The sequence below is a fragment of the Brachyistius frenatus genome, unplaced genomic scaffold, assembly GCF_029030835.1.
Source record: "Brachyistius frenatus isolate BFR_SWC_R1_liver_20210118 unplaced genomic scaffold, ASM2903083v1 Contig_4, whole genome shotgun sequence".
Taxonomy (NCBI): Eukaryota; Metazoa; Chordata; class Actinopteri; family Embiotocidae; genus Brachyistius; species Brachyistius frenatus.
The window spans coordinates 8,236,949-8,255,930 of NW_027210603.1; the positions used below are offsets into that span (position 1 = coordinate 8,236,949).

Below are 18,982 nucleotides of genomic sequence, written 5' to 3' on the forward strand. Positions count from 1 at the left end.
ACAAATTTTTAAAACACGATGATCACAAAAACACAAGATCCCACAATGTGTGCAATCTGGCATTAAGTATAACCTTATTTTTTGCTTCTGCTGTTCTCAAAACTAAATCAGAACCTGCATTTGTGCGCTGGCATTAAAATTTCATGGTCAGCATCTGGTGGGTTTGATTTGCTAGCTATATTATGGTCTCGCCTTCCTGATGGTCCACAAGGTGAAGCAGAGGCAATGTTTCCGTCCATTTGCTGTAAATTTTCACACTGATATGTCTACCACAATGCTGTTGTGATATTTTTTCTGTCCAAAATTTTAGCAATAGCAGACAGATAAAGACTCAACACAAAAAATATACAGGGTGTGACCTGTGCTGTTACCATGAATATGTTTGGAGAGAGTATAGCGGAGCTTTCTATTCTCACCATTGAAACCAGTCACTGTGCAGCTGGACTGCCCAAGGGATCGACAGTATTTGTGGCCAGAGGGCTCAAAGCAAAATAGTCAAATCAACTGGATTATAATTCCACCAGAACAGTGGTGAATCTTTGAAAAGTGTATTTGTTATGAAGCTTAATATAGATTCTGCCAGGGAGCCGGGAGTCAGAGAGCCAAGTAAGGTGATGTTGTATGTTGGTGTTGTTGCGTGTATGGCTCATGGCAGAAATAGACAAAGAATGGAGCAGAGCAAAAGAGAGAGATAGACAAGATGATGTGTGATAACATTATTAGGTCTAAACTACCTATGTTTTATAATAGTTTGATTCACTGCTCCTCTTTGGGAGCGAGAGCTGATGATGTTTATCCTTTTGATAAATAGGCTCATGAATGTATGGTTTCAAATTAATCAATCATCAAAATATTTCAAAGAAAATGGTGGACAGTTCTCATTTTCTTTCTCTTCCATGAGTAGAGGTGTGTCTTTGTGCCAATGTGTTAATGCGTGTCTCGCCACAGGGACGGTTTCTTTTAATGTTCCCAGTGGGGACGTCCAGGGAATTTCTGCAGGGAGTCAGTGACTGACATTGTTCAACCTGGGGAGGGGGATTGTTAACTAAACCATTCTGTTCTCTGGGCTCTGCTCTGAGATATTTTATATTTCAGTGACCCTTGAACATCAAAGTTTAAGCAGCTCATCCTTGAGTTGACTTAACCCTTGTGTTGTCCTTGGGTCAAAATGACCCGCAGCTGTGTTCAACCAAGTTCTATTGTATTTCTATATTATTATATTTTTTGGGGTCATTGGTCATCATTCTTTAAAGAAACCCTCACAGCCTTCTTGTCACCAATGATCCCAAAAAATATGAAAATAAAATAGAAATTGGTTGAACACAGCTGCGGGTTCATTTTGACCCAAGGACAACAGGAGGGTTAAACGGTTGTGCTAAACTTAAAAAAAAATTCCGTCAGGTCTTTTTGCAATATTGCATTCCCAAAAATTGGAGGACATGAGGTCACTGTGACCTTAAACTTGGGCCTTACAAGCATAAAATAATAACTCTGTTGATGTTATTTGTCATTTCACCACAGTTTAAGGTAAGTGGCTGGACAGAATGGTTTTGAAATCACGTTTTGTTATTGTGCTTGGATTGGAGTATGTGATGATAGTCTCACACCCCAATGTTGTCTCAGAGTGGGAAAACAATAATATGAATGCCCAAAGCCATTGGCAATGAAAGCGGATGGCACAACTGTCTGTTGCCCCATCGCTATACGAGGCAACTGGCAGAAGTTAATGTTTACTTAGAAGGAGCGAGCAACTGTGGGCAACATGAATGAAATTGATTAGAAACTGTGGGAAATGTCAGCTATCTGAAGAAAAAGCTTGAACTCAAACACCTTGGTACCTACCTTCAAACCAACATTTCTGTAAAGATAATTTTACAATTTAGTGTGGTTCTCCAGAAGAAAATGGTCAACTGCAGCAGGAGTAATTCTGATAATGCAAGAACATTAGGCAGAACACAGCTACACAAATTGACACTACGGACAAATGAGGATTTAAACATTTATGTCCGCCCCTGGGATTACTACCTATATTCAACTTTGTGAAAAATGTCCAAATTCTTCTATCCAAAGTCATTGGATCAATTATTTACACTTTAAAACACCACATTCATGGAAAAATCTGAAAAATAGCAGAATTTTCATGTAGTTGTTTTTCTTTATGGCCAAAGGCATTGTAACAAATGAAGTAAACTGCATGGTCAAAACATCAGTCCAAAAAAATTGACAAGCCATGCAATTATATGCTAATTATTTAAGGCAATATATTTGAGATATTGTTGTATATCCATCCAGCTTGTATTACCAGACATTGACTTCAGCCATTGTTTATACTAGCCTCAGCACAGGAGGTGTGTTTGATTTAATTCTTGCATAGAATAGAATTAGAATTACTTACTGTGATAGTTATACTTATGTGTTATCTTTCTTGTTAAAAACTAACAATACTACTCTCACCAAACTGCTGGTATGAAAAAAAAGTAAAGTGACAGATTTTGTCAGTCATACTGTGGGGATTGGGCCATTTTCTGAAAACACTGTAGACTCAACACAAAACTCAACAGTGGTTGCAGTGCTTAACTGGAGAGGCAAAGGTGCAAAGTAAATGAGCAATCCTAGAATTTGCATAAGAAACTGAGAACAGGATGCCAGTTTGAGTGAACTAACGAGAGCAAATTATGCTTAAATACTTTGTCTTTATATTTTATAAATATAAATAAAAAAATCATAGTGTTGCGTTTACATGCCAACAACTACAGCACCGGATCATTAGTATGTCCCCAATTATGACCATTGCCACACAGTCATGCTGGTAAATCTTCATATATTCCATGTCAATAATCTCTCCTAACCTTTATTAAAAATAATTGTAGAGAGATAGCCAGTAGACCCAATACATTTTTCTTAAGGTGTATTTTGCTGCAAAGTTACTGCATACGGTTGCTGAACACATCATCTATCTTTCTTTGTGGGTTCAGTGTTTTTTTAGTTCTCCATATACTTGGCTGCCAGATCTTGCCCTGAAGGCTCTCTGTATTTGAGAAATACTGAATTTCAGTATCTCACTGAGACCTCTGACTGGAGGGATTTTTGAGTTTTACTGTATAGCTTGCTGACAGGTAAACATGCTGAACCTTTGCAAGAATCACTGAGAATGCACAGTGTGTGAGACAGTTTCTCTCTTAACTCTTGTTGAGTTCAATCAGCTGTTTAATGAGAATGGGTTTAATTTGCCGACAATGTACCAGACTATCTAGGAAATCTACCTGCATTGCATATACACTTCAATTTGTTTCCTTTTGTCATACTAAATACTAGAAGTAACAATTTATTGTATGTTAACTACACAATATTATCCAGTATATATTTTCATTCACTGGAACTGTGTGCTTATAGTGAAAATAGTGTACTACATTTTAAATAAAAATGACTGGACTTTAACCGTATGTATTGTTTGCAAAGATACATGGACAAATCATGTATTGATGTGTGTGTGTGATTAGGTCTGGGAGACCTGTGGGATGTAATCTTCCTTCTTCACACTTACGTCTGAGCTCAACGTTCTCTGGATTAACAGCCCAATAAAGGTGTATTGATGGAGTAGCGGCACTTGACCTCAACACCCGTGACATCGAAAGATGTTCATTTATAGATAGAAAATCCATTGCGAGCAGACATGATAGTGGCAAAATGAAAGATGCTTCCTCCCTTAAAAATGCAATTACTCTTTTATCTATTATAAGACATTGCTGCCTCTTTCTTCTCACGCCCTCAACGCGTGTGTGCAAGTAAGGATCACCAGTCAAGCTATCTGAGTCTTACCTCCAGGGGATGTGTTTGTGAAATTGGATTTAGCCTGTTATTTGATATATTATCTTCAGCACAATTTGCTCGCACACTGATTCCACTTAGGGCCATATTGAATTTGCTTAAGTATGAAATATGTGTTGTGTGACAAGGTCAGTGCTTCTCAGAACATCCAGTGTGAGCTGAAATTCATCCAAATCAATCTGTGAGCATATGTTTATGTTTTTCCATCTGTAACTGTTTTCTAATGAGACACATCAAGCACTGTGGGAGGCTCAAGATAAGAAGCAGTAATACAGCAAGTCTTGATAATCTCGCGCTACATGTAGGAATCATTTTGAACCTCTTCTCAACGTGAAAAAAAAAATCACTCTCCTCAACATGCATCCAATGTCCTTCCATCCCTTTAGACTTTTGACAGCTACACACTGGCTGTAATGGGAAGGGGTGGGGGGAAGTTGTACTCTCACTGCTGTGACATCATTGGAATGCTCATAGGAATTAAAGTGATGATGTAATCTTCTCCATGTCACTTCCATGGCACTTTACATAGTGCTGAAATATTCACAAGTACTGTAGTCCTTAAAGTCTATGCATGCAGATGAAAATTTCAGATTTTTTTCCACAGGAGCATCATTAAATGAGGAAATGACAAAGGGGCTGAGGTTGCATTTCAGCAATGCAATAAGTGCGAGTGCTGAAGGGGATTGTGGAGCAGGATAAGAAACCACAGTGCTTGCAGCGAAGATGAACTTTTTTTCTCTCGTAGGAATTTCTTGATAATTAAGTGAAGAGAAAGTGTCCTCTTCTGAGGTCAGCTCCTCTGCTCTGTTTTTTTTTTTTTTTTTTTTTACCAATAAAACCCCCTCATCTCTTCACCCACACCCACACCACACCGCACCTCACACAAAAGGAGAGTGTCTTAATAAATGCATCTCCTATTGCTGGCTGTGTAGCCAACAGACTACAAATCCATAGAAGACTAATTTGCTTATATGGCTGAAAACCAGAAGCATCTCACTGTAAGATCTTTGAACAGACTTCTTGAAAACGTATGACCGTAGCTGTCCTCTTTTATCACTCATCACGCTTTAGTATGAAACTGTTTCTAATAACGAACAATGGGTGAAATGACAGTCACATGATAGCAGGAAGGCGCCGCATTTTAAGGTGACATTCTTTCTCTCCTTGCACTGTTATCCCCGACCAACCACCCACCCACTGCCACCAGCTTTTACACAACACAGACACACACTGCATTTTCACTTCATGCTGCCAATCTCTGTCTTTTCTCTCTTCTACGACGCATGGCGTAAACGGAGAGGCCGCTTGAAAAAAAGATGTGACACAGTTCAAACACGTTTTATTAAAGGAGCACCAGATGGCTTTGACAGAAGCTCAACTGTTGCTCGAGGCTTCTGGAAGTAGTTTGCAAAGTTTTTTGAGCTTATCCGCTCTGCATGCAAATAAAATTGTGTACTAATTATTTTTACTGCTAGCTTGCTGCATTCACTCGAATGCAACAAGCTAGCAGTGAAAATAATTGCATGTGCAATGAATAACAGTATCATAACCTAACAAAGGAATGCCAGCTTTATGTGCACATAATGCCACAAGGATGTTGAAACAGGACTTGAACTTTGGCCTTGCCCCCCTTGACTCTTCTCCTGTATCACTCACCATTTAATGCAAACAATGTTCCTTCTGACTTTGCATGAATGTTCACTGCAGGTAGAAAGACATGAAGTGCAACACATCAAAGTAAAGGTTGAGAACATTATGCAACAAAGCTGCCCAGTCGCAGCGTCGACAGACTATCAAGATGCTAGATCCTATTCTCCAGGTTGCCATGGTTGCATCAATAAAGTTATATCATCCAATCTGTGATCATTGCCTTTAATTGTTGATGTTGATGAATCATCTTCAACACTGCCATAGAGTAAGTGCATGATTTGTTTTGGTATACATCACAAAAATGAGGGAAAAGTGTGTTATTCTTGAAGTGATGCAACACAAACACATTTTTATAACGCAAGACCATAAATCATGGAAAGAAGGGTGCATGAGTGGAAGAGATAAGGACACAAAAGGTGTGTAATTTATTGTGAAACCACTCTCATATAATCTTCACAGCTTTGAAGCTGATGCACAAACTAATTTTTACCAATACTTTTATGTTAAGATTCAGCTTGATACAGAATCAACTGCAGAAAGATACACAGTTGAAATATATTACTTTTTTAACTGCTGCTTTCCCTCAAACAGGCTAAAATGATTCTCTGTGTAGATTATCATTCATATCACATAACTCTGATAACTTCACTCTTTTGTATCTGTTGTGACACTTTATGGTGACACATCAGTGGCAGCACCTCGATATGAATGCTGTGTACACCGGCTGCAATTGGATTTTGATTCACAAAGACATAATTGCCCTCCACCTGAATAAATGCTCTGTCACTGTGCAAAACTGAAGTCCAAATTACACAAAGCAGTGACAGAGTTGCTGTCACCACTCTATGACTTATTAGGTAGGTGGCTTTTTTTTTATTCCCTCCTTTTGATCGCTTTGAGAGAGCTTATCAAATAATGTTGTCATGGAAACCATCAGTCTGTGAACCTACCTATGTTGGTGAGGCAGCTGTGATTCAGAGGTAGTTCACCGTAGGGCAACTCAGATCAGCTAACTATAAATTCACGCATGACTTCAGATATGAGCAAAACTGTCATACGGCAAACTTTTGGCACTCAGAAGCATCCTTTACTGGGGTTTGATAGCAGATGAGGGTTTGATAACAAGTTCACAAGAAACTTGTGATCTTAAACTGACAATTCATGACCAATTTGCCTTGTTACCGGCAGTCATAAACGGAATCTGCCTTCCAATCTTAATCAAAACCTTACCACTATTTTGTTTTTTATCACAGTGCTGCTATTACACAGCCCAGTGAGCATTGATTCATTGTAGTAGTAGGAACTGTGCAGGATATTTCATGTCCTCTTAATTTCTTTATATGGATTTTACATTTTGATCCATAAGAAAAAGATCGAGCTGGACACGACTCTGCCCTCACTACCAGAATCGATCATTTGGAACAAAATACATTTTTGTCTTTACATCAATTCTACTTTAGCAATATTCTAGCCAGCCACCTCATGTGGAATGTGTCATTATGTTATTATGTATTAGTATATAGATGAAGAATATGTCACATTTGTCTGTGACCTCACCCCTTCCCATAAGGGAGCATCAAGTTGCACAGCAGGGACTGGGGAGTGATGATAATGGCTTCCCCCTATGACTCAGAGCCTGCAGGTGGATGCAGAGGTGGAGGAGGGGCTCATGACATGCCACATGAACAGCAGCAGCGGCAGCACTGTCAGCATAACTGGGAGTTGAGCAGTATGGCAGCAAAAGGCCAACAGCTTAAGTTCACTGCCATCACAAGGATGTAAAGGATGTTTACAGCTCAGCTAAATGAAATGTAATGTTTATTGCAGCGAGTATGCAGCGAGTATGGCTCATGAATGTAATGGTGGCCGCAAAATGTTTTGAATAACTACGATTTGCCATGTTCAGTTTCTTCTCGTTTTATCAGAATTCAAGTTCAAGTCTGCTGTACAGTGGTTTTTGTTCCTGCTATCTCAACTATTGGCTTGGAGAGGGTGTGGAGTTACATTTCCAGCAAGGAGCTCTACAGATGAATGCTCATACTATCAGAGAGATACTCCAGCTCATTCACTCTGGGCCCTGAGGCCAATATGACTTACTAAAGCCACTTTCAGACCATCTATAGTCATGTGACAAAAAACATAAATGACCCCTGTGTATAACCAAAGGAACCTGTCACAACTTTTGCCACTAGTGTTGTAAAATTCTGTCTCATTGTATTAACACTGTGCGCACTGATTTGACATCAGAGAAGCCTTCAAACCATATATAAAAATGGATCTACTGTCATGGACCTAATGGCGAAGTGTCCTCCAGTTCTCTGTCAGATGAACTCCTCGCTCCTCCCCAGCTCACCCAAATAGGATCCTTTCTAGCTTAAAAAAAAAAAAGTAAGATTGTGACATCCAGACTGGAGGCTTTTAAACCGCAGTTCCAAAACCAATGTGGGACATCAACATTGGTTGCCACTTGTTTCAAACAAATTGAATTTGACTGACGGTCTAACCAGCCCCTGAATCGATACACCCTGACCATCTCGACCCCCTGCGTTGTTTTGACACCAGTTTAGTTCTGAATACCTGTTAATGCAGTGAGAATGATGTGGTCCCTCACTTGCTTCTTAACCAAAAACACTGTCAATAGAGTTCTTTGGGGAAAAAAACAAGCTGTAGGTACTGTTACCCAGAATCAAACTAAGTAAGTGGGTGTTTGGACACTGTACCACCTGGACACACCTGATCAGTAAGTAGCAAAAAGTATGTCTGATGAATGAAGCTATATCGGCTACACGTGTTCCTCTGCCTTGAGCAGTATTTCAGTAGCATGGCAGTGAGAAGGCCATTTTCACATGGATGACCCGCTCTTCGCCAGAGGCCCTGCAGATGGTCGCCACCCAGCAGGGAGCACCACATCCTCCTCACAAAGTACCCCTTTCAAAGGAACTCCGCATTTCAGAACACACAACGTTCAAATTAATGTTGGAGTAGCAGCACAGGGAGACTGGAAGGACTTGAGCATATCTCAGATCACAGAACTGACTACACACAGAATTTAGAAGGCAGGTTAACTTGATTCTGGTTACATGAGCAAACCAGCAGATCCGTGTTATGTGTGTATTCCTGGGTTTTCAGAGTGAGGCACTCATGAAGTTAAATCCTGATTTGTAAACTTTTGGCCATTAAAACAGACTTGTGAACAAGTCCTACTACTACAATGAATCATGCTGACTGGGCTGTGTAATAGCAGCATTATGATAAAAAAAAAAAAAAAAAAAAAAACAACTCTCATTTTTAAACAAAATAGTGGCCAGGTTTTGATTATGATTGGAAGGCAGATGCAGTTTATGACTGCCAGTAACAAGGCAGGTAGGTCATTTTTCATCTTGTTTTCCAGTGATCTTATGGAGGGTCAAAAGTAAAGTGGCTGTTTTAGTGGCCATTCTGTTGATTAATTGCAGATATTTGCCGTATCTCAACAGAGGGTTGTGGAGTTAATCCTGTCATTTAGCTTTTATTGGGTTAGGTCAGTAAAAGCAGTATAATGTAATGTCAAACACAATCAAACATCTTTTGTTGATAATGTGGACTTCATCATCTTACTTTCTTCCTCATAAAAGGATTAAAACAATGTTGGCATCCTTGTGATCCCGTGGTATGATTTCAGTCTGACAGATGGACATGAAGAGCCTGGCACAAGAGACTGGTGATGACTTTTACAGGTGCTCAGCAGAATTGCAGGGTACTGTTCAAAATCGAAATGTTTTTGAGAGTGCTTTCCTTTCATAAGGGCCATCATCTTTAGTTTTCAAATAAAAAATACATGCCATATTAGTGCAGAATAACACCGCAAGGGTCAATGACTCAAAATTACAACCTGTCTTCCCCTACCAAACGCCTCACTAATTCACAGTATGCTGTGCTAACACTATGCACGATTGGCTTATCCACCAAAGTAAGACACCACCTAGTACAAAGGCTTTATCAACAAGGTGAATACTCAATACTCACCCCCACCACCCCTGCTCTATCTGTTTTATATCTAAACTAGTATGACTTGTGCCTACACACTATGGCAATGTCATCATTGCTCAAAGCATACCTGAACAAAGTTCATACCTGTTACACATGACCACCACTACAATTTCTTCTCTACGAAGATCAGAGACCACCTTGCTGGTATGACGTGTGCCTATATACTTGGCTACATTATCTTTGCTCAAAGCCACAAGATCATACCCGCTATACATGACCACCAATACCATTCCTTTTACTGCCAAATCCAGAGACAGCCCTGTTCAGCTGCTTGTACCATCTCCATCACTGCCTGCTGCAGGCTCCATCCAATGAATCCTCGACAATCTTCCTCCACTGGACACACCCTGGTGCCCCTCCCCTCCCCCCTAGATTAAGAACTAGTGTAAAGATTGCCCTCATTTATGACTACTGATCACTGAAAGAAGTTACCTTGGGATGCCAACAAAAAGATTTAGTGAGGGTCCTGGTGACAGATGGGCTCTGGAATATGATATGATGAAAAGGTACAGCTGGAGCTCCTGCCATTTGTATTTGCTTTAGAAATTATACATTCAGTTTTCAAAGAATAAGTATGTTTTTGAATTATGAAACTGCATCACATTTATCTGAACTGTATATTTGGTAGATAAGGCAACACTATTTACCAGAAAGAATATTTTTAATAACTGAATTATCTCTTTAGCCACTGGCAGGTTGCTACAAACAATAAAGAAAAACTGCTTTGAAATGTAATCCTTGTTATATCTAATGAAAGCTGAAGCGACCCTCAGATTCTCAGTCTCTCGCAGGCTTGCAGACACACTCACAGTTGGAGATATGCACATGCATCTTGTGACATGATCTTTGAAACACAGTTGTCGGTAAATGATAAAACCAAGTGAAGTACAATATCCTTCCCACAGTTTGTATGTCATACAAAGTCAAAGATCCTGACATTTTTGTGTCACTTCGATGCAATGTGGTAGCTTTATATTCTGATTTTATGTTGGTATTTCGAACCATATCTCTGATAAAATTTGATTGGCTTACACAGGGAGCCTGAGGATATGACCTGTTTATAGGTGAGTGCCAAACAATGAGGCTATATTTACACCCAGTGTCCACACTACTTCTAAATTTTTGTACCTCTAAAATGGAGGCTTTTGAAAATTCTGTTAATCTGTTTTAGCTTAAACACCTCAGGGAACAGAAAGTTTTGCAACCGATGAAGCAGACACTGATGTCTCATCAGTCACAGTCGCATAGTCATGCCACTATCCAGGGATCATTTTTGGAAAAAAAAAAAAAAAAATACATCAACTTTGACTACCAGTGGATAAGTCAACATGAGTGTCTAATTACAAGCATTGCTGACCTTGTTGGTGACCCTGGTATCATGCCACAGGGTGTAATAGACCTGTCCGTCCACTAGAGGAAACCATGTCAATGTTGAATTATACTTAATTTAGGTGTGAAAAGTAAGGTGCAAAAGTGACAAAACCCATGTGGTTAGGTTCGACACCTACCACATGGTAAAGTAAAGACAGAATCTTTACTGGCACACCCCCCGTTGTGCTGTTCAGCCAATCTCATCGCAACTGGGTTCGCGTTGATCCAGGAAAATTGCAACCTGGTGCTAGCATAGAAAAAGACTCTATTATGCTGCTTGAAAATGCCAGTGCGCCTGGATTTGTGCTGTGCCTATGCTTTGCCAGGTACGGAAATAGGGCCAAACATTAATCTAAGCAGATTTTGTTACCTTTGAACAGGGTGAGGCTTGCTGTTTCCTCATTCCAGCTTGATATATACTGTAGAGACAAAATGTGGAACTATTCATTTTGTCATTATGATTCATTTGTTTGATGTTATTAGCACAGCTTAATTTTTTTCATCACACTCACATCTTTTCTCTATTACAGAAGTCCTAGAAGGAAATCTGAGTCTTTATCAGCACAGTGACCACGGGTATTCATTCATATAATCTAAACTAAGCCCTCAAAGCCTTTGACAAAAATGAGCTTACTGTGTTCTTTCAGGGTAGCCAGAAATAGCACAGAGAATTTTGGCAAGTACTGATATACAGTACCTGCCATAAATAAACAGACATGAAGACAGTTGAATGCTGTAAAGCTCTTCCACTTGGCTCTATGCCTGCATTGAAAAGCTCTGAGCTCTTGTACTGTAACATATGAAGCAAACACACTCACCTGTTGGAGAGTAATCAGATTCACACTCAAAGATTGGAATGGCAAGTGATACTCCCTCTGATCTGCTTTTTATTTTAGCATGAGAAAACTCAATCTTTGGCCACCCTCTAATATTAAATCAGTTAGAATCCCTTTGTTGCTCAAAGAATATACACTGGGATTTGTTAAGTGTTCAGAGACATTGAAGAATTGGCATGTCTAATCCCTTTGAGGGATTAAAAAATACAACACAAGTCCCAAATTTCCATTTTTATATTTTAACACAAGTATAGATCCACCTCTCGCTGGGTGCATGTTAATGCATGGCAAGTGAATAAAGTTTAAAATGCACTATGAGGTCAGCAGACTCTCACATTGTCTCTTTACAAAGCCAATTGTTTGCCACCAAAATTGTTGAAAAGCATTCATTATATAACAGTAAAGATAAGACCTTACTTTTAGTCTCTGCATCCTATCCGTTGTTCTAATTCAAATTTCAATTTCACCATTAGCGATGATGCAGGATCCTAAAATAATCAGACAAAGGGGTAAGTGGATAAATCTACAGGCTGCAAAGAGGCCTCTGAGTGGTATGATGGGCTATGATGGGGGAAACATTCATCCATCCTCTGGAGAGATGTGACTCATAGCAACAATATCCAGGTCATTGAACAATATAATTTGATTTGATCTTTTCTTCCAGAAACAATTGTACATGATTTTGCAAGATGACAGAGAAACATAAGACAAACAGACAACGTTTTTTGTTTCTGAACCACAACGTAATTGGCTGTACTTTTTTATTTTTGTTTTGTTTCTTTTGTGTAAAATAATGTGTTCCCATGCTAATGCAGCCATAGTACTAGAAACCAAATTCTTATATTGCTTTTTGTTTTTCTTCCAAATGTTTGTTAATGAGAGAAACTACAGCTTGTAATGTGTTTTAAATTCCATCATGTGAACAAGGTATGTGGGCAATAAGATAATGTGCAGCTTGTCTCTCTTTATTAAACAGAAGTAATAAGTTAACTCTATTTTTCCAAACTTCAACTCTCCTCCTACTCCAGTATTGCATTCCGGGTATACTAGTCAGCATTTTATGATACCTCATTGTCATAAGAAAATGATACTGTTAATCTTAGGTTGTATTACAGTTTTAATGAGACATGACAGTCAGGAATAATGTGTCTGCAAATGATAGACAAACACTCTTCAATTCACAACTATAAACAATTTGAAAATGTTTTTTAGTGGTTAAAACATCTCTAATGCTTACACACAACTACTTTATAATTATATAATCCTTACATTGCTGTTGATACCTGGAGCTCTGACCTTTAAATGTAGCAGTGGCACCCTCTCTGTTGGGGTGATATCAAATCCCACTGTGCCCTTCATAATTTCACATCTCACAAGGGCTTGTCTTGAAAAGCTTGTTTCAGGAGAATCTGTTCTGCTCGCTGCCAGAGGAACCATTCATTCATGGATGGCTACCAAAAGTGGAGGGAGGTATTATAGTGATTACATCAGCTTCAGTGTCCTGGCATGTTGCAGTATTGAGGAACAATAACAGGTTGACATTTATTACTCGACAGGCTTTCAAAAAGCCTGGTGTTGTGGGGCAATGGTTGCAAAATGCTATCTAGCTGGTGACTGATTATAAAATCATCTTTTCCCCATCATCTCCTCAATATGTTCACAAACACAGAAAAATAACCCCCCGATCACCCGTTGCTATAGCAACTCCAGCTTGAGTGCTGCGATGCTACAAGGCCTTGGATGATGTTGTGATATCAGGCAGTGAAACAGCACAGTCTGTCTGTGACCAAAAGTACTAGGCACGCGATAGGAAAAAAAAGCATCAGGATGATGGTTGGGGACAAATAAACAAATAAACAAAAATAAACAGCATGGATAAACAATGTCATGAGTGGCAGTAAGGATGCAGAACGGAATAATCGCATTAGGATCTCATGTGAATGAAGACAAAGAACTTTATGAAGACACTCTCCAGCTGGACTGACAGGACAAACTTAAATAAAGCTTGTTGTTAAATCATTGAAAAGTAACTCTCCTCTACTGTGAAACTATGAGCCAGTAAGTCCAGTCAAAATCAACCAAGGAAGTGATCACAGGCTCTCTGTGGCACATTTAAGACAAAGAGATACTGTGGTTCTGTCCTGGAGAACGTGACATCCTGGTGACAGATCGCCGGCTGTCTCTTCTGTCCTTGTGTTCAGAGATGACAGCTGAGTCTACATTCTGCAATAACCACCGCTTTGCTTCATTACATTACTGATGTAGTCGTGACTGACAGGAGAGAAAGTGACTGACTGTAACTGTTGAACACATATGTTACTCAGTGCACCTCTGCGTTACTAATCTTGTCTTGTTTTGCACTTGTTAGATTGTTGTCCGTTGGCTTTATTTCAGGCATCCTGTGGACTGGCGGTTGTGAGAGACTAAAATCTCTTTTAACAGGTGAACTCACTGGCACCTTTTGCAAAAAATTGTTCCAAATTAGAACTCAGATATTGTTTATTAAAGGATTACTTTGATGAGGACGTATTTGCTGTTAGGTCAAGAATTATATAGAAATATTGATATTGTTAAGTCTTAACTGAAGCTACACCCAGCAGCCATTGGAAACAGCAAGAAAACAGTGAGCCTGGCCTGTCTAAAGAAAAAAAAATGACCCACTGTTACCAATGAACATGTTAATGTGGTGTAGAAAAAAAGCACGTTTTCCATTTCTCAATCCTGTAAGAAGGCTGAGATGGACTCTAAGTTTCTTGCACTGATCCGTAGAAATGAGCGACCCCGCTGTGCTGCAACACTCTTCTGTCACTCCATTATGAAGGTGACAGAGCCTGGCGAGCGCATCGTGAACAGCTGAAGAATCATGATCCCAGTTGGCAGGAGCTGTAAATGGCCAGTATGGCATATTGGCTTCTGTCAGTGGCTGCAGATGGCATCGAGCTTCGGTGGGGTCAACGTTCTGTCTGCGCCCCGCCAAAACCGCTCATCCACAGTGGGAGGCCCCATCTTCCCCTGCCTCAGCAGATTTGAGCGCACGTGGTTGAGGAGTCAGAAGCTTTCGGAGGAGGTCTCCAGTTCTTTTGACGAGCTGATAGAACGAAGGTATCTTTTAATGCTGTGTTATTTCATGCGCTTGGCACACTACAGATTAAAAACGAAATGTTGACAGCTTAAAAAGCATTCAGAACTGTTATTAGAAAGCCTCGTTTTCTATAAATTAGACTTTCTGTGGAAGCAACCGAATTCTTTTGACCCTTGATTTCAAAATTTTGAACACGTGGGGCATTTCGCATAGTATCTGTCACATTGAGGGTAAACCATCTGCTCTTTGAGTATCCAATGTCTACATCCATGAGCAATTTCCTGGTTTTATGTATGTTTCCTCTCATGCTCCATTTGTAATATGTGTGGACATGTGGACCTTAGAGGGATTTTATAAGTCACTGAATGTTAGAATGCAGTTTCATCTCCAATAATAATCAGATGCTTGAGTTGGCACTTTTAAGGGTTGTTTCACCCAAACGAAAGAGAAATGGAATCATAATTTCTCTCTATGACAGCAACCTAGACAGATTCTTGCTGCCACTTCAATACAGTTGTCAGTGGAACTACTTTCTACCACCGATATTGCCGTTAACACAGAAAAAAAAGCACCATCCTCCAGAATTGTTCCACACATTAACCACTGCTTAGAAATAAATGCATACAAAACCAACACAAATCCCGTTTTCAAAGAGCCAAACCGAATCATGAAGAACCAACTAATCCCCTGTTTATTAAATTATAGACATTCAAATTTAATGGCCTGATTTATCATATAATTGCAGAAATAATGTGTAAAGCAAATAATCTAAACAAGACAGGAAACAAAAAAAAAATGGCTGAACAATTTTAAAGATGAACTAAAAAAATGTATTGTACAATCTGGAAATTTAAGGGATTATTCAAGTGTAATGTAATACATGTACTGTGTAGGACACAACTAGTGTATACATCCATTTTTATGACGTGTATGATGTTTAGATACAATGTATCATATCGGTCTGTAAATGTGGATGTACAGCACATGTTTAGCTATTGTGTGGACTATTCAGGTTGTTTACATTTTAATAAAGGAAAATGTCTTGTGTGATCAGGGTAGGCGTGATAAGCTCTGGCTTCAGCCTACTCTTTTTTGATTAATACTGTAATCAGTTTTTTAAAAGGCTTTTGTTTTTCATTTATTCAACAGTTCGAAGGAGTTTTATCACTTCGGTACATAATTGTCTTCAATTTTAAAGGATGTTTAAGTGTATTTTTGCAGTATGTGTTTGCCAATAAAGGTTTTCCATGTATATGTATATGTATATGTATATTTATTGTGTTTATTAATTCATTGTTTTCTTTCCCTGTTTTTTGTCCATGTCTTGTTTTGGACTTTGTTTCTATTCAGTAGTCTTTATTTTTTGTGTTTTGTGTTTCCTTTTTTTTATTTTGAAATTATTTACCTGTTTTGTTTCACTTCCTGCCTTCTGTTTGATTGTCTGTCCCGCCCTGATTTGTTTCACCTGCTCCTCATTTTGCCCTTCATACCTGTTCCAAATTCCATACTATTGCTTTTTACTTTTAGTACAGACTACAGCTACCCTTAAAAATATGTACTGTTGCATGTAGTATGTGTACAGTTGGTACATACTACTTCATCATAAAAATGCTTGAACTTAATAGTATGATCGTATGGATATTGGAACATAGGGATAGTGCTTTTAGTCTGTGTGCTCTCATTTCCTGTTGTCAGTTTGTTTAAGATACCTGACTGTCCCCATGTTAGTTTTGGATTTGTGCTTTGCATTTTTGGACTTTGCTTGGGCTGCTGTTTATTTTTGGTTTACCTGGATACCGGAAACTCGTGAGTAAAACTTCTGTTTGATGGATGCTCGTGCAGTTGGGTCCTCAACCCTTTATGTTAACAGAACAGTCAATCCATCACAATTTAATCAACACCCCTGTAAAACGTATAAAATAAAAACTGAACAGACAACAACAAAACAAACAAACAACAAAACTACAAACAATTTCAAGTGACCCAAATCTTCTGGAGTTTGGTGGGTGCCACTGGAATAATAAAATACTTTCTCTCAATGGGGTTAAAAGCTACCCTAAAAGGAATTATTTAGCATATAATTAGCATTCAAGAGATGCACCCTAAAACTCAAATAAAAAAAAAATCATTAAATTATAATATATAATATTAAAATATATAATTATGTTGTTACAAGGTAAAATAATTAAGTCCAGCCCACAGAGCCAAAGCAAGAGCTCCGATTGGCTGGCAGCTGTTTGGCAGAGGTCTGGTAGAGCCAGCACATTGTTTGGAGTACCAATAGGCAATACACATATATATTATATAGACTCATATTAAATTCACACTGCTTTAATGTGTCAGTCCACCGCTTGACATGTTATACAGGAATAAATCTAAAGCAAGATTATGATCGCTGCAAATATAAATATTTACAGTTACTGTTCAGTTACATTTGAGATGGTCTCTGACCCCTCTTCTCCTAAGTACGCTCTCGTGCGCTCCGGACACTTCACCCCTCCCTCCCCTCTTCTATCCTCCCCTCCCCTCCCCTCTCCTCCCCTATCCTATCCTATCCGCTCCTCCTCACCGCGCAGAGCTCGACGCGCGCAGGCACAACAGATGGTACAGTACTACGGGCTGCAGGAGCGCAAGAATTTGGTGTAGAAGTACTTTTCTTCTCTCTAAACTTCACAGGAACGTTTAGTATATTAGGAGTTGGGGGGTTCTCCAAGGACAGACTCGACTTTGGCAGTCACCGGATCGTACGTTTAAAGACGGAATTTGGTGTCAAGGTAAGTTGTGATGTTTCCTGAATAACCGTTCAGATCTCGTAATCAGTGAACTCAGAGCAGAATGCGCAGGAAAAGCACAAAATGCGACGACTTGCAGCATTTTCCTCCCTTTATCGATACACCTATGTTTATTTATAACATTACTACGAACCATTTAAGTTTGTTACATGTTTGTGAATGAACAACAATTGACGGATTAAAGAGCGCTCCTGCGACCTACCATGAGACCTAATGTCATCCACAATTACATTTATTTTACACCATCTTGGTATAGACAAATCTCTTTTGTATGACGTTGTATTACCAGATAATGCTGACAAAACTGAACACATCCAGACACACACAGAAAGCCAGTGAGATACTTAATTTAAATATTCTTAACAAAGTTTACAGTTGCAGCATTAATGTGGGTATGCATTCAGAATATTAAACTTTGATCAGACCCCCCCCCTCTTCATCCTATTTCCTTATTTACATTTTTAGGTTTAATTCTTCACTTCCAATACTTTATTGCAAAACTTTGTCTTCACTGGCTCCAGTCACATACAGTATGTATGTAGAGTAAGTGCTGATGCTGCAACTCTGCGGGGATGTTGCTGTCCCAACACTGAGCAACTTTCTGTCAGAAACCATCAATTTCAGTGATTTGTGTGGAAACCTCTTCTCACTGCAAACTTTTAATATGAAATTCCAGACAGACAGTGCTGTGTCAAAGGTCAGCAACCTCCTCAGACACTGTGTCCACTGTGATTTTTCACGTCTTGTTGGAAAGTGACCGGGGGTTAAACATGGTTAAGGGCAACTTCAGGCCACTTATTGCTCAGTAGGGGATGAAGACCTCTAATGCCACAGATATAATTATGACTTTTACAAAAAACGGAATTTCCCTCTTACTGTACTGAAAATGTACAATCAAATATAAATCATCAAGGATTTTTTTTTTAGATTAAGGATCATTGCTATCATTGGTTATTCAACACCTCGGTATATACTGTAATTAAGTTAAATAGTGTTTTGGAAATCTGTGTTCGCATGCTGCAAAGGCTTAGGACCAAAGCATAACTCCATCAGCTTGGAGTGGATAGACGAGCCTTCTTACTGTAGCCTGAGACACGAACACAAATCTCTGTGAACTCCTGTCTTTCAATCAGACTCGGAGTGACTCAGAATCAATCTATGTCTGAAGTTTAATATTTTGAATGCACAATACATTCATGTCTGCACCTTAGATAACCTCATAGGCCAGTTGAACCACACACTTGGATTTACACAAGGAAAATAAATTCCACCATGGGAGCGTTTCCCCGATAGATTGATGTCATTCATCCATATGTCACGTCCTTAAGGTCCTTTAAGATGAGCGATGCGCACTGGGTCACTAGTGAGCTGTATGTAATGATTTGTTCAGTCCC

General features: G+C 39.2%; 1 protein-coding gene across 1 annotated transcript in view; it reads left to right on the forward strand.

Moving 5' to 3' along the window:
- Window positions 1-17,366: 17,366 nt before the first annotated feature.
- Window positions 17,367-18,982, forward strand: part of LOC138630057 (caM kinase-like vesicle-associated protein) — a 42,512-nt gene continuing 40,896 nt past the window's right edge. Inside the window, exon 1 of the mRNA XM_069714168.1 lies at window positions 17,367-17,570. The gene's annotated coding sequence lies outside the window, so the exon portion shown is untranslated. The remainder of the gene's footprint in view (window positions 17,571-18,982) is intronic.